Raw genomic sequence first — 6,542 nt, 5'->3', positions numbered from 1 at the left:
GAACTTCTTCATGGTGAACATTCCTGGCAGAGAAGTGGCCGTGAATTAAACACCAAAACAAAAGCAAAATACTGCGGAAGCTGGAAATCTGAAGTAAAAACAGAAAGTGCTGGAAATACTCAGCGGGTCAAGCAGCATCTGTGAAGAGAGAAAGAGAGTTAAGGTTTCAGGTCACCGGTCATCAATTCTCTGTTTCTCTGTCCACTGATGCTGCCTGACCTAAGTATTTGCAGCATTTTCCGTTTTTACATAGTTATTACTTCATTGTCGCTGGATCAGAACCCTGGAATTTCCATTAGGGCAGCATTATCAGCATAATGCCTTTAACAGTTCATGCAAAGTACCAACACCATCTTCTCACGCATACTCGGGACTGGGAAATGAACACTTCGCCAATAACCTGAGAACACATTTTAGAAATGCCTGTTAGATTGGGATTACAATGGACCATCTATTACCTGAAATAGTGCAGATTCCCTTCCCCCAATGCCCCCACTCCACGACCGGCCTGTTGACCAATGGAAATTGTGGATAGTTTTGGTCTTGCACCAGTAGTACAAAATTACCACAGGCTTGAGAATAAAGACAAGTGCCAGACAAATAATACGGACATAAGATATTGATGAGCAGGTCCACCAAGCTCATCCCCCACACCACGATGGCTGAAGCATCACAACCGAGCACCTCTCCCCCACCCCACCCCGCCACAACCATGCAAAGAAACAGAAAAATTCCAGAGCCAACAAAAAAGAAAAAAGAAAGACTTGCATTTATATAGCACCTTTCATGACCACCAAAATTCTCAAAGCGCTTTACAGCCAATGAAGTACTTTTGGAATGCAATCACTATTGTAATGTGGGAAATGCAGCTGTCAATTTGCGCACAGCAAGCTCCCACAAACAACAATATGATAATGACCGGATAATCTGTTTTTTTGTTATGTTGATTGAGAGATAAATATTGTCCAGGGCACCGGGGATAACTCCCCTACTCATCCAAAAGGCGGCACCTCCGAAAGTGCAGCATTCCCTTAGTACTGCAGTAGAGTGTTAGCCTAGATTTGTTGTGCTTAAGTCTCTCGAGTGGGACTCGAACCCACGACTTTCAAGGGAACCACAAACCAACAAGGGAAAAAGTAACCTGGAAAATTCTTCCCCGATGCCCTCGGGCAATGGAAAGCAGTCCAGGGGATCACACAGCCTAAGAGTTATCTATAAAGACACTGACCTTCTACATGATGCCATCTCTGCCCCAGTCAGGAATCGCTTCCACTCCCTCTTGAAGACAATGCCGAGCTTGGGCACCCACCAAACCAGCAGGCAACACATTCCGGAGACTCGCTGCTCTCTGGGAAAAGACAAACTGCATAACATCCAGTCTGTTCCCACTCTCACTTAGTTTAAACGTAAGGGGCGATTTTGGAGAGGTCTGGAATGGTAGTGGCATCCTTTATCAGTGGAGAGTGAGTTGTTTTCTGTTGCAAACTCATCCAAGAGCCAAGGCAGCCAGTCTGGGCTCCAACCTCTGCCAGTGAAATGTGCAGTTGGGCACTTGGTCGATGGTGTCCCATGACTTTCCTCCCCTCCTTTCCAGGATGCACCAGCTCTCCATTTGATGCCTCCCTGGGAAACACCCTGAGAAATTGGAAACTTGTGGCTTTGGGCACCACATCTGCAGTCTGGTGGCTCACCCTTGCTTGACACACTCACATTAATAGTGCAATACACCCATCCCCTCAGATCCATGGCCCTGTTAGTAAAAAAAACAAATGTTAGAAGTTACAGAAAATAATCATTATTTCATAAGAACTCAGCTTACTTTTTGTGGACTGGGAGTTAAGACGATGCAGGGTGTTGTGCAACAGGGAGTTTGGTTAGGATAATTAAAGTATTGAAAGTTGATGAATGATGGAATTACATTTTCAGGATGAACAAATTATCCAGAGACAAATGGGCCATTTGGATGAAAAGTGGGGGGGACAAGGGAGATTTTTCCAAAGCTGTTGTGAATGCCCCATTGTTTGCAGTGTACCTGTCTGTGTTCCCTTTCTGTGCTATATCGAGCTACATCTTTTTGCACTTTGCAAGAAAAATGGGTACATTTCAGAAATGGTTTGGTAGCAACGACTCTTGCTTGCGATTGTGATTAATGAATTTCATGAGCATTCCGTCAATGCCTAACCATTTCTGTAAACTATGTACTCGGTCAATTGTTCACTGACTGCGTCTGGAGGACCAGTTTGCTTTGTCTCTGCCGCACACAGAATCTTTAATAGCACCACTGGTTGGTGTATGTTTTTGTTGAATAATGTAATGAAAATGGTATTTTTTCTGCAGCAGACCCGAACATTGACATCTGTAAGATCCCAGGACAGCATCAGAGTCAACCCAGAACCAGTCACTGGGCGCACGACAGTGGCTCTGTGTGACTCTGACTCTGATCTTCCCATCCCTGCCCGAGTGGAAGGCCTCAATGTCCACTAGCTCTGCCCTACGGTAAAGTCCTGATCTCGGTATAATCGACCTTTAAATTCAATAGCGGCCCGTCCCATTTTTCAGGCGAGAAACGGTCGCCCAAGCATCCAATATGGCGAGCGGGGATCCAATATGATCACACTTCAAAAGTGGGCAGACCGCCATGTTGGTGAAGGTAGAAAAAGAGGTGCCCAGAGGCCGTGCCTCAAACAGGTGTTGGGCCTTTGCATGTGGCAATAGGGACCTGAAGGCTGTTTGAGGCTCCCTATGCAAAATTGGGCTGCCCCGATCGGAGCTGGTTGTGTTCAGGAAACCGTGGTCTACATGTGGCCTAACCAAAGGTCCTTACAGGAACCTCTGGGGGTCGCAACCAACAAGTTAGGTTCTTAAAAAATACCTCAGTGTGGAGTTCGGAGGAGCAGGAATGCTATTCTCAGCCCCACTGCAGTGCCGAACACCATTATTGATCACCCCCCCCATCCACCATCACCCCACAGTTCCCCTCCTCCTGATCACCTCTCCTGATCATTCACTCCCACTCCCCGCCTTCCATTCAGGTACAGAGGGAGAAATAGAGAGAAGGAAATAAAAAGGAGATAGAAAGGAAAAAGTAAGAAAAAGCTTCAAAAACATAAACATTTTAAAAACCTCTAGGAATAGTTTAAATTGTTCACTTTCTGGGCCGGAGAGTTTGACTGGCGGTAACATGAATCTCGTCATTAAAAGGTTCCTTACACTGTTACATTCCAGCCCTAACTTTCCGCGGTGAGTTTAATTAGCGTGCAAATGCAAAGATTTCTTGAAACTCTCAGGGAGGTTGAGGTCGAGGCGCCGTTTTGGCGAGGCTAATGGCGGAGCGGCGCAAATGTACCGCGATTCGCAACTCACAGCGTATCTCTTCCTCACCACAAGTTGCTGGGTGATTTACATATTGATAACGGCGATAGCATTAAACTCACTGCATATTCTGGGCCATGAGCTGAACTGTGCAATGATGACTAGCAAGACAAACTGCATCAAAGTGAATCGGTTAGAACTCATCCAATTCTCAGTGCAGACCAACCTTATGCACCTTTAGTGTCAGCCGTGGTTCAGTGGATAGCACTCTCGCCTCTGAGTCAGAAGGTTGTGGGTTCAAGTTCCACTCCAGGAACTGGAGCACAAAAATCCAGGCTGATTCTCCAGTGCAGTGCTGAGGGAGGGCTGTACTGTCGGAGCTGCCGTCTTTCGCATGAGATGTTAAACTGTGACCCCGTCTGTTCTCTCAGGTGAACAAAAAAGATCTCATGGCACTATTTCAAAGAGCAATGGAATTATCCCCGGTGTCCTGGCCAATATGTATCCCTCAATCAATACAACAAAAACAGATTATCACATTGCTGTTTGTGGGAGCTTGCTGTGTGCAGGGTGGCTGCCGTGTTTCCCACGTTAAAAGAGTGACTACACTCCAAAAGTACTTCATTGGCTGTAAAGCACTTTGAGATGTCCGGTGGTCATGAAAGGCGCTATATAAATGCAAGTCTTTATTTCTAAATGATTTGACATTTATTTTACTTTACTTCCACATAGCAAAGATTGTGTTCTTTAGTCGCGATGCTGCAGTGATGGAAGATCATTCTCAAAAGATTAATTTTTTATTTGACTGTGAGAAAGCAAGGCTGAGTCAGTTGTATACTGTTCAAATCTGCCGGAATGTGGTCACTGGGGGACAATAGCAAAATTGGGTGTGAATCAATTCGCGTCTCTGTACAGGAAAACTAATTAAAACTCAATTAAACCTGCAGAAAAAGCTTTCTAAACTGACTGCTAACCCTCCCAATTTAAACCTATTCAGCATAATCTATGCAATATAAATTGAAAATACAGCTTACAGGGAATCTAATATTTCTTGCAGCATCCTTTACCAGCCTGGTATTGTGCTATAAAAGTACTTAAAAAAAGTCAAGGTAACAAGGATTCGTTCAGTGGGAGTGTGTATTGGGAGAGGAAATCTGATGAACTCCCTACACTTTCGACAATTTCCTACCCAGTATCGTTAAATTTCCTTTGTCTCATCTATACTTGACTGCACACAGGGGGAGGGCAGGCACAATTTGGGTTGAAGTCAATGAGAGGGTGAGAAAATAAATACTTACATTTCTATTATTCATGACCTCAGGACATCCCAAAGCACTTTACAGCCAATGAGGTACTTTTTGACATGTAGTCACTGTTGTAATGGAGGAAACGCGGCAGCCAAGGTGCGCACAGTAAGCTCCCACAAATAGCAATGTGATAATGACCAGAAAATCTATTTTAATGATGTTGGTTGAGGTATAAAGATTCTCCAGGACACTTGGGGAGAATTCCCCATCTCTTTCAAAGCAGTGTCGTGGGATCTTTTACGTTCACCTGTAAGTTCAGACTTGTTCAACATCACATCCGAAAGGCAGAGCCTCCGAGAATGCGGCACGCCTTCAGTACTGCACGGGAGTGTCAGCCTGGATTATATGCTCAAGGCTCTGAAGTGGGACCTGAATCCATAAACTTCTGCCATCAGAGGCGAGAGTGCTACCTGATATGTCTATAATGTACTTATGAATGATTCCATGACGCAAAGTGCTGTACTCAAACTGCAGTGACCTTAGTCCTTTATTCTAAACTCCAGAGTTCCCCACAAGCATAGTGTGCAGCCTTTTATTCAGAGCCCTGCCACCAGGGCAGGAAACCCCCAGTCTTCACTAATTACACCCTATAGTGGTGCCAGCATGTATGTACACAGTGTAAACCTTATTGACAGTACATCAGGTAAACAAGTCTCCATCTTATGCAATCTCACAGTGACTGCAAATAGAGTACATCCATGGTCTGCATATACAACACTACCCACTGAGCCATGACCTCACAACGTGAATGAATGAATGAATGAAGGCAGCTGTGTCCTCCTATTAGTGCTAATGTTGAAAATACTATATTCCATTTTCCCAAATGCTGACCCATTCAGCCTAAATATCATACAATTCTCTACAACTTGATTTCTTCCCTACAAAGTATCCTCTTGTTCTTTTTGTGTGTCACAATAATCTTGAAAACACGTCTATTGCACATCTGGGGCTGAAGATCCCTGGGGAGGAGGACACATTCCCGGGGTAAATGCTGGGGCTGCACCCCCCTGAAGGAATTAGGCTGCTGACCCTGTCAAAGTGTGTGGGGTCAGTGGGGAGGGTTCTTTGTTTCCCGGCCACTAGCCATGAATCTGCAGCACCTGCCTGGCGACACCAGAAGAGGGAGCGAGCGAAAGTTGCGGATACCAGTCTCTGGCCCGGTAAGACAGCAACAATGCCTCCTTTGCGTGGGCCGCATTCACAGGAAACATAATCCCTATTTTCTGAGGGAGGTGCAAACTGAGATCCCTGCCCTGGGTGGGCCCCACAGGCGGTGTTCACCTGCCCGCTGTATCGCATCATCAGGTGTGCCATGGCCAGTGACGTGCTCGTTGGATGAGAAGGAGCTCCGATGTGTTCCCGCCAGGGTTAAGGCATGAATGCGTCAGAGTGACCACATATCTGCAGTGAGTGAAAGGGGCTGTAATTGGTCTTGAGCGGAACATAGGAGCAGGAGGAGGCCTTTCAACCCCTCGAGCCTGTTCCGCCATTCAATTCGATCATGGCGGATCTGCATCTTAACTCCATCTTCCTGCCTTGGTTCCATATCCCTTAATACTCTCGCCTAACAGTAATCTATCAACCTCAGTTTGTAAATTTTCAATTGACCCCCAGTCACATCTGCATTTTGGGGGAGAGAGTTCCAGATTTCCACCACCCTTTGTGTGAAGAAGTGATTCCTGAACGGCCTGGCTCTAAATTTAAGGCTATGTCCACAAGATCTGGACTACACCACCAGAGGAAATAGTTTCCCTCCATCTAGTATATCAAATCCTTTAATCATCTTAAACACCTTGGGGCTGAAATTCAGGGTCTCAAAGAGAGCCGTTAATGCCCATTTGCGGTGGCCATTCTTAAAAATCGAATGGCCGTTCGCTTTGGAGTCAACAGGCTGACCCGACCTAAATTCAGGTTGGGGATTTT

This window comes from Pristiophorus japonicus, chromosome 6 (assembly GCF_044704955.1).
Source record: "Pristiophorus japonicus isolate sPriJap1 chromosome 6, sPriJap1.hap1, whole genome shotgun sequence".
NCBI lineage: Eukaryota > Metazoa > Chordata > Chondrichthyes > Pristiophoridae > Pristiophorus > Pristiophorus japonicus.
The sequence above is the reverse complement of the archived record's forward strand: the minus strand, read 5'-3'. Positions refer to the sequence as shown.